Below are 10,745 nucleotides of genomic sequence, written 5' to 3'. Positions count from 1 at the left end.
TTTTGGGATTCTTTCCCTCCCCCCACCCCCAAATTTTGCTGCTGTAGACTGCAAATTTCCCCAGTGTGGGACAAATAAAGGTTATCTTGTTTTGTCCTATCTTATCTTATCTTATCTTATCTTATCTTATCTTATTTTATCTTATCAAGGAGTGAATTGACAGCACATTCTTTCTTTCTTTCTCTTTCTTCTTATACATTTTCTACAAAATGCACATCCTAAACTTTGACGTGGGGTTAAAATGTGTGTCTCCACCATGAGAGAGAATTGAAGTGGTTAATATGCCTGAACCAGTGAAATGGATGCTGGTTCCCTTCCTCAGATCTAGGATGGACGGCTGCATATTTAGAAGGAATGAAAACAAAAGGGCACTGCTGAATATCCAAGTGTGGATATTATTGTTTTCACTCACTGTATTTTATCGACACGTCAAACAAAAACGTGCATAGAATTCACGCTCCTCGATACAGTACCAAGGACAGATATCTCCTTATATTTTGTAATTTAGCGTCTGTCTTTCAATCAGTGAGGTTATAGGTTCAAATCTCGACTCAGGCCTTCTTGTGTGGCGTTTGCATGCTCTCCCAGTGTTTGTGTTAATTTTCTCCAAGTACTCTGGCTGCCTTCCACATTCCCTCCCAAAAATGTTATTTTTTTTATTGAAAACTCTAAACTGTTTCACAACCTTTATTGATTATTTTACAAAAGAAAAATCTCACGGCACATCACCAAAAGAAAATTCCCCAAAAAGTAGGATATAGTCATGGAAAGCTGTGACTTATTCGGTTGTATGAATCGCATCAGGTCCATTCACACGGGTTGATTCCCCCTTCCTGCCATCTGATTCAAGAGCATTTTTTGTCATTACTATGCCTTTCATTTTACTGCATGTCGCTGGTATCAATCGATGAAAAAAAAAATCTTATGATTGCAGCTTTTTTTTTGTACTTTGTAAATCATGTGAAACAAGCTGACTGCTCTTGGTTCACTTAAGTCTCACAGCAATTTACTTTGTTTATATGATAAGATACTGGATGTGTATTTACCTCTGCCAACAAGATTTGTTAATATTTGAGCAATTTTCAGGGTTGTGAATAACAATGGAACAGCTCATATTGCTTGTATTAAAATATGATGTCTCCACCTTGAGAAGCGAATTGCAGAGGTGAATGTGCTTGAACCATCGCAGTGGATTCTGGCCCTCACGATAGTTTTGTTTTTCGCCCAGGCAGGAATATGGAAAACAAAGCCTCCATTTATAAAAAAAACAAAATGCAGGTTCTATTCACTGCATTTATTAGGACGGTGGAAAAAATCATTGGCACCGCCCTACCCACTCTTGAGGACTTGCACACTGCAAGAATCAAGACAAGGACACAGAAAATCCTCCTGGATCCCCCGCACCCTGCCCACCACCTTTTCCAGCTACTCCCCTCAGCAGGCCCTACAGATCCATGCGCACCAAATCCTGCAGACACTTAAACAGCTTCTTCCCTCTAGCCATTAACTCCCTAAACAGTCACTGACGTAGCCACTCTTCTTGTACTACAAATACTGCTACTGGTCACTCTAAAATGGTTCAATGGTTTTCTGCACCCACTGTACAAACTGTCATAGTATTGTATTCTACCACTGATCACTTTAGCTCTGCTTGATACTTTGCACATTGTCTAACAGTTGTCACTGGGTGTTACCACCGCACTACGGTTCACTTACATTACGAAATGTCCTTCCATACCTATTTGTCATGTCCTTGTTTACGATGATACTAATGCAGCGTGTTATACCGGAGACAAATTCCTTGTGTGTTCTACATACTTGGCCAATAAAGATGATTCTGATTATGATTATGATTAGTGGAGGATATTTTTTTTGAAACCCATTATGATTTCAGCACCATTGACAGCTTGCAAAAGCAGAATAATAACCACTCTTGCAATCACAGTCTTGATTACATTGACCTTCAATTGTTGTAAGGATATTTTATATATATATATATATATATATATATATATATATATATATATATATATATATCCACCTAGTGAGGATCAAGCGGTTCGGAAAATGGATGGATGGATATATACAGTATATATATATTCATTCATTCATCTTCCGAACCGCTTCATCCTCACCAGGGGGGTGCTGGAGCCTATCCCAGCAGTCTTCGGGCAGTAGGCGGGGGACACCCTGAATCGGTTGCCAGCCAATCGCAGGGCAATATATATATATATATATATATATATATATATATAATATATATTTCACATTTCCTATCAAATTTATATTTTCTGATCAGAACAGTTTTTTCGACTTTTTTTTTTTTTTTAAACCAATGGCCAGTGGACCGGTGCTGTGCCGCGGAGTAGTGGTTTAGACATTGATATGCTGTATTGTCTATTTCAATGAGGGCAGTGAAGTGTATTTTTCAATACAATAGCACAATAGTAAGAAATGCTTTTCTCTCTTCATGGATAGTGTATTTGTCTTTGCATGTTACACATTTACATTTGCTGCCAACAAGGGATTACACATGGTAATCCGTCTCCAAGTGCCCACTTCACCGTGGTGATCTGCGATCACTATGGCCAACTTTACATCATCCACCTGTGGAGGGCTGCTCTTACGATTTTCTGCATGGACTCCAGCGAGTCCATCGCGGCTTCCACAATGTCAAAGACTGTGCGCCCTGCTGATTTCAAAAATAATGAGAGAACCCAATTTGCTTTTGGCCGGGAAGCAAGTTGGCTGTATTCACACCCACAACGGTGCAAACAGCCATTTCGAACTGCGCTTGTCTCCAAAAATACCAAAAGAGAGAATATTTCATCCATGCGCACAATTAGACTGCACTTTGTGCTAGACTTGACATGAAAATAGAGCTGATAATATTGTGCTACCTTTTCTCTGTTAGACACACATTGTACCTAACATTAATACTTTTCTTTTAAACGTATAATATTTTCGCACCACTGTGGATGACTTTCAAAGATTTTCATCCTCACCCTTTGCAGATTCGCATTATTTTTGCATAAAAATCACATGCCAGCTAAGAATCACTGTGATGCTGGCATCGGTGGGCCTCTCCTGCTAAGCAGGTGGTGCACGTCTGTGAGGCTATTTTGACATTAGTCATTCAGCATTTGTCATACCATTTGGGTTGCATCGAGCCTCCACAATTTTTGGATGCATGGAGGAAACTGTGTCTTCTTCTTCTTCACTCGAATGGTAGGCTTGACGTGTGGACACACAGAATTAATGCCAGACCAGGATAAATTGTATAGAAACTAGATGGGTGGATGAATGCTCGGATATAAATACATCAATTATCAATTAAATGACATAGTTGATCTCTATTAGTATGTAGTAGTATAATCCCAAACCTCTGCAGGAAAAATAGTTGAGAAAATGAACGGAATGTTTCAATACTGTTGGTAAGTATTTAAATATTAAGGATGTATTACAGCAAATTATGACCCTTTGCAAACATATTGCAAATGTTAAAAAAAAAAAGACCTTGATTTGAAATATAATCACAGTTAGAATTTGCTATATGTATGCAAAGTTAAAAGCTGATCCCGACTGCGCACTTTTGTACTGGGTTTATAATCTTTCTATCTTTCCAAGGCAGAGAGTCATTCACAGCAAATGCCAATTTAGAGTTTTCACTTAACCAGAGAGAAAAAGAATCAACCAACTTTCAACAAAACGTAATATTTGTGTGAATAAATGTGACCTTGACGAGGACAAGCACGATAGAAAATGGATGTATATCTGTCTCAAGTAAATGCAGCTTCATCTGCTGTGAATTTGACCTTTCCATTCTCTCAACAAGGACTTCCAGACTGCTAGGAGGATTACCTTTGCTTTTTATAACCCAGCAGGCAAATACACAAACAGTATAATTTCTGTCATTCAGAGTAGGTCCTTTGACATCAAACACTATTGGGGGCACATTGCTCTTAGTTGATATGCTTTAGCTCAAGGACATGTTGACCCCCTGCAAATGTCCTGCCTATCTTCAAGTTAAGCCTCAGGCTTAAATCAATTCTGCACCAGAGTGTGTGTGGGCCAATGGTGACATCTCAGAAAAAAATACCGGTAGCAATGAGCGGGGTGGAGGACAGCAACAGCAATAGCTTTGAACATCAAACAATGGCCAAGGATTGTGTTATTATTGTCCTAAAGGTTTAGTGTTGCAAATGCACATTGATGGAATCAGACCCACCATCACAACTCCCGGGCACAGTCGAAGACTTTCATTGTGCCACATCGGCTAGAATCTATAATAATCTTTGTTTTTCTGTGAAAGTACAGGCGATTCTACTTTCTAGCTCACGAGATTTACACAAAAACATAGTATGGGACTACTCAAAAATTATTTGCAAATCTTTCAATGGTTCCAACCATTAAAAAAAAAACTTAGTTCACCATGTAACACTTAGACTAGTGCGGGGGTCGGCAACCTTCGGCTCTGGAGCCGCATGCAGCTCTTTAGCGCCAACCGAGTGGCTCCTCTGGAACTTTTTCAAAAATGTTTGAAAAAGGAAAAAGATGGCTGAGGGAATGATATTTTTTGTTGTAATATGGTTTCTGTAGGAGGACAAACATGATACAATCATTCTTAATGTTTTCCAATGGTGTAAAAATGCGCAGAATAAATATTACATTTCAACATTTCTGTCAACAAAGATTTGCGACACATGTTTCGATTAGCAGGATGGGATGCCAGGCAGGTGACTGTTGTTTTAAAAAATCTTGTTTTATGTACAATTCACCGAGGGTACTGGCAAAGAATGGGAATCCAGAGGGCCGAGAGAAGCATTTTTAAACGGGAGCTACGATAGTTAACACGCTGCAAAAGTGTGTCCCACGCCTCGGTCATTTTAGCATGCGTGTCTAAGTCCGTATGCGTAGGTGTGTCACGGGTCGATCGCGGGAGGTTGATTGATCGAAAAAAGGTTGGGCACCCCTGCTCTCCGGATGCACCGCATGGGAAAAAAAAAAGTTTTATTCATAAAAGCTAATTGTATATTTGTTGCCAATGCAGTCATTTTGATAGTAGGCTAATAGAGCGACTAAGTAGAGCGAGTATAGATACATACAGCATGTGTTGCCTTCACTATCAGGCTCCTAATTTTTTGCAGCTCCAGACATATTTGTTTTTGGTTTTTTTGGTCCAATACGGCTCTTTCAACATTTTGGGTTGCCGACCCTTGGACTAGTGTAATTCCCGGAAATCATCCATATCGTGCCATGGAGCTTCACAAACGGTCAAGTACAGTACAAATAATAACACATTCAGATGAAATGGTGCATAACAATAAATTCCACTAATAGGGAAAATACGTCAGAGATGTAAAAAGTGAGAATTAACATAGAGCCGTAAATAATCAAACATCTCACCCCATGTTGTGTATTACATGGTTCCCTCGATACATGCTGCCGAAACAGCATTCATTTCTTCCGCCCCTTGATATTTAGAAACACTATCATGATTCACTTCAATGCACACTGTCGAACATACAAGCGTGCGCATACAAGAGTGTGTGTGGAATCAGTTCAGTCGTCCAATTGAACAGCTTGATAGCTCGAGGGAAGGTGCTGGATCTCATTTTTACCGACCCTGCAGATGGAATCCTACAGAATCTTTAGTAGTAGAACCGAGGGCAAGTATTTCCACCATGAATGAAGTCCTTTATATACGGTATTTTGGTAAATTGGTGTCTTTTGTGGTCTGTACAACCATCCGTGTAAACTGCTGCGGGGTTTTTGCGATCCGAGGCGGTGCATGATTCCCATCCAGGTGGTGATGCAGCTGCGCAGGATGCTCTCAGAGGTCCCTGTGCAGAATTGCGTGGGTGGTAGGACACATGGCTTCCTCAGCTTGCATTGACAGTAGAGATGCTTCGAGGCTTGGATAGGTGAGTTGGTGTGGTTGCCTGCCAGATGGGCACCAATGTCAACTTATACAACTGAATGAACTATTTGTTACGTATGTTACATAGTATCTCGACAGGATTGATTCATTCAAAGGCCAATTTGTAAGTTATTTGATTCGTGGGCATTTTATGAAAGTGACCTAAGAAAATGGCAAAGGGTTTGAAAAAGTTGATATTATGGAGACTCTGAATTTTGTTTTAATAGTCGTTTGTTTGGAATGCATTCATATCCCTCATTGTATTTTTGCAGCATTCGAAGGGTGTTTGATACATTTGAGTATAACATAGAGCCAAGGGCTCCATTTTACATAAGGAAAATTTCGCTGCACACAAGCAAACAAAAATACTGAAGTGATGACGAGCTCGTCACAATTAAAAAAAAAAAACGGCGACGACAACAACAACAAACAAGTTGATATTTTCACTGGAAGGCAACAACAAAAATGGATACACAGGTTTATTTTACCTTTTGTAATCAAATAGAAAATGATTTTATTTTTCTGCCTGCCTGTCGCTATACGTCACTGGCATAGAGAGATGAACAAAGATGCATCTGGAAGAATAATATTTAGTCAAAATAAGTGAAATTTGGAAAGTTAATGAAATGTTAGACTGGTTATTATTACTGCTTTTACTCACCAGGGTCACAGGGCTCGCTGGAGCCAAGCGCAGCTATCTTTGGCAGTAGGCGGGGGTCACCCTGAACCGGTTGCCAGCCAATCGCGATGCACACCTAGACATACAACCATCCACGTTCACACTCACACCAATCAGCCTGTCATGCATGTATTTGCAATGTGGGAGGAAACCGGAGTACCCGGAGAAAACCCACAGAGGCACGGGGAGAACATGCAAACTCCACACAGGAAGGCAGGAGCCGGAATCGAACCTGGTACCTTTGTACTGGGAGGCTGATATTCTTTCTCTCTCTCTCTTTCTCTCTCTCTCTCTGTCTCTCTTTTTCTTTCTCTTTATCTCTCTCGCTCTTTTTTCTTTCTCTCTCTTTCCCTTTTTCTTTCTCTCCTTCTCTTTTTCTTTCTCTCTTTCTGTTGTTCTTTCTCTTTATCTCTCTCTCTCTTTTTCTTTCTCTCTTTCTCTTTTTCTTTCTCTCCCTTTCTCCTTTTCTTTCTCTTTCTCTTTCTCTCTTTCTCTTTTACTTTCTCTCTCTCTCTTTCTCTTTTTCTTTCTCTCTTTCTCTTTTACTTTCTCTTTCTCTCTTTCTCTTTTACTTTCTCTCTCTCTCTTTCTCTTTTTCTTTCTCTCTTTCTCTTTTACTTTCTCTCTCTCTCTTTCTCTTTTTCTTTCTCTCTTTCTCTTTTTCTTTCTCTCTCTTTCTCTTTCTCCTTTTATTTCTCTTTCTCTCTCTCTCTTTCTCTTTTACTTTTTCTCTCTCTCTCTCTCTCTCTCTGTCACTCGCTCTCTCTTTCTCTCTCTCTCTCTCGCTCATATATATGTACAGTATTTCAATGGGCATCAATTCTATGCGGATTTTCACTTTCACAAGCCGTTGCGTAATTTGTCCTTTTTTAACATTGGACATTGACCTATTTCGACATTTTGGTGGTAAAGTGTCAACATTCTTTTGATACTTTCTTGTGGCAAAGCAGCAATATGCTATCCATTAAGCAAACAAACATACTTATACTGTATATACTTACTAGACTTATTTTCAATATGAATAATTATGGACTTAACTGTGCGATGGGTAACTATACCCATATGACGAATGAAAACCGTCCCTTGTCACACTGTATGTGATGTATTGAAGGTCGACATGTAAATGCTCTTGTGGTGCTGTTGTATCATTTTTCATTTTACAGTCTGGTTAAGATCCAGTGTAATTAAAAAAAATAAAATAAAACATCATTTGATGAAACTTGAGAATGGATTTCACTTATTTTAAGACATCTCTCAATAACTGCTTTGTTTGAGTAATGGCAAGCCCTGAGAGACTTTCCACATGAGTAGAGTTGTCCGGAACCCACAATAGTTTAGGCCAGGGTGTACCCATGGACTTAATTGCTGACCTTTGGCGGTTTGTCCTCATCAGTCGGTCAGTCATGGTCTGCCTCTTTTAAAGGAGCTCTTATTAACTTCTGCAGTGGTGAAGCGCTTTCGAGTTCTCTGAGATTAATGAAAAGGTAAGAGTGAATAATTCAAGTTTATCTTCTTGATTCATAGCTGAACTCTCTTTGGGTATTAAACCCCACAGTTTGTTTGCCTTTCAGCTGCAAGTCATTGCATAGCACCACCGTTTGGAGGAAATGTTTTTGTTGCACATCCTTATGAATAAATCATGAATGCAAACAACCAAGCAAAAAAAAACTGTATCAAAAACTGTATTTTCTTATTGTCTGTACAGTGTCCTTGGGTGGCATGAAAGGCGCTTTTAAATAAAATGCATTATTATTATTATAAGACTGGACTTCTAAAGATCCCCTTTTCAGCCTACAAGAGCACCATCCTTTGACCATTTGCCCTTCATATTAAAGTTATAAGCCATAGCTAATTAGAATTCAAAGACGTGCTGAGGATGCAGTTATGGAAATATTTGGAAGCCATTTCAGCATTTCATTTAGCTTTTGCTGTTTCCTACTAGTATTTAGTGCAGACGTGAGTTATTCGAATGCTGCAATGCGTTTAACTTTGGTCTGACTTTGTCTTGAAGTTTAGAGTACAGTCATTGGTTTCTAAAGTAGTTTTCCACAATGTCACAAGCTGAAAGACCCTTTCACCCCCCCCCCCCCCAAAAAAAATACTTTATGTAAAGCTGACATGCAGTATTATAAAATTGACTTTTTGAAGACTCGTCTACGAAGAGTTGGAGTGCCAGCCCACCCATCAAAAGTGAAATGACACAACCAAGCAAATCTTTTCTGAGCTGTCCAGTTTAAAAAAAAATGCGCTCAAGTTATTCAGAGGTTTGCCACACATTCACATGTGGCATCACAATTAGGATCATTTACAAGGCCAGCAGAGCTGCAATGAGTTTCATTGCAGCCTAAGCTTCTAAAAAGCGGCACATCCGTGCGGATTCAAGAGCAGTGATTCATTTTTATGAGTCGAGAACACCACGCAAAGCAGGGTCATTTCACTGCGCTCACAAAAGAGGCTATGCAATATCCTCTAATTCTCAATGATAAGAAAAGAATGATAAAATCCTTTGCTCTCAACAATCTTTCGGCGGACACAATTAAGTCACACGCTGTATTAGCAGGCAACGCACAACTTGTACTTTAGCGTAGATGTTGGTCTGAAAACGAAAATGATGTCACCCAACATGGCACTGACCTTCAGCTAAGTGATTATTTCGTGTTTTCTTATTTCACAAACATAATATTAATCAGAGCACTGTGTTTTTACTAACGGTGGCAGTTACTGTACACTGTATTCTTCCTTTTTTTTTAAAAATGGGGTTCAGTTCCCCTTTAATGGTTCCGATAATGTTTTGTAAATGTGTGGCTGTTGTTGTATATGCTGCATTTCCACCTTCTATTCATCTTTCAAGATAACCATCTGGGTCATTTAGACTCAAATAACACAGCCTTAGAACGAGTGGAATGTTGCATATTGCTCAAGGACACTGGAGTAGGGCCCACAGACTTTTGTTAGTGAGACTGTCACAACAACAGCAATACCAGATTCCTCATTAGGTTTGATGGGTACCTTAAGTTTAGGTTTTTCCCAGGTAGAGGAAATGTTAAGGTAGTCAGGCGTTGAAAAATGAATCGCTGTTTCCCAATATACAGTAATAAACATAAGAGACAAGATAAGCTATTTTTTTTCCAGCAAACGTGAGCCTGTACCCCTCTTACCAGTCACTGAATCTAGAACTCGTTGAGCTTATTTCCCTCCGCCTAACACCGTGAGTGCTACAGTTGGGTGCAAAGCAACAACTTCTATAATGACTGTATGTAAATTGTTTGACATCATACAAGAGCACCAAAGTCTGTGTATGTTACTGTATATGTAATAGAATGAAAATAAAAGCCCCTTCATGAGCTGGGAGGATCTCTGAAGTGAATAACTTTTAGGTTTTAAGGTCTACGACTCGACACACCAAGCGTTCAAATAAAATTCTTGACACTGTAGAATTATGACAATTAGAATAGGTTTAATTAAAATGATTGAGGGCGGCCCGGTAGTCCAGTGGTTAGCACGTCGGCTTCACAGTGCAGAGGTACCGGGTTCGATTCCAGCTCCGGCCTCCCTGTGTGGAGTTTGCATGTTCTCCCCGGGCCTACGTGGATTTTCTGCGGGTGCTCCGGTTTCCTCCCACATTCCAAAAACATGCATGGCAGGCTAATTGGACGCTCTAAATTGTCCCTAGGTGTGAGTGTGGGCGTGAATGGTTGTTCGTCTCTGTGTGCCCTGCGATTGGCTGGCAACTGATTCAGGGTGTCCCCCGCCTACTGCCCGGAGACGGCTGGGATAGGCTCCAGCACCCCCCGCGGTTCGGAAAATGGATGGATGGATAAAATGATTGAAAATCAATTGTGTTTTACAATATGAAAAAGCTACCTGCCCATTACGTTCCACCGGAGGTGTTCAGAACATTGGATATCCAGCATACAACCATGAACATGTGGCCAAACATATACCATGGATTGAAATAGTCCCCTCCTGCTCACAAGGAAAGACTTTGCCCAAAGCTGCACTGCAGCCAGTGACATTTGAAAGAGGGGGAAAAAAAAGAATGAGAAAATGAAGCTTTCTCAACCATATGATTGGCTTTCCACTCATGTCCTTGGTGATATCCCAAAGAAATAGCTGTATTAGTCATAACTGAGCAGGCACTCTCTT

At 40.0% G+C, this 10,745-nt stretch overlaps 1 long non-coding RNA gene across 1 annotated transcript; it reads right to left on the bottom strand.

Annotated features, from left to right (window-relative positions):
* Positions 1-3,852: 3,852 nt before the first annotated feature.
* On the bottom strand, positions 3,853-6,959 carry LOC147195951 (uncharacterized). The gene is made up of 3 exons (XR_015102598.1): positions 6,582-6,959; positions 6,409-6,495; positions 3,853-5,942 (listed from the first exon to the last, which is right to left on the bottom strand). It is a non-coding gene; the product is annotated as an uncharacterized LOC147195951 (long non-coding RNA).
* Between the last annotated feature and the right edge of the window lie 3,786 nt (positions 6,960-10,745).

The sequence above is a fragment of the Hippocampus guttulatus genome, chromosome 13 (assembly GCF_054856545.1).
Source record: "Hippocampus guttulatus isolate MCC_2025c chromosome 13, RoL_Hgut_1.0, whole genome shotgun sequence".
In the NCBI taxonomy this organism is placed as follows: Eukaryota; Metazoa; Chordata; class Actinopteri; order Syngnathiformes; family Syngnathidae; genus Hippocampus; species Hippocampus guttulatus.
This window is presented reverse-complemented; position numbering and strand designations above follow the sequence as displayed.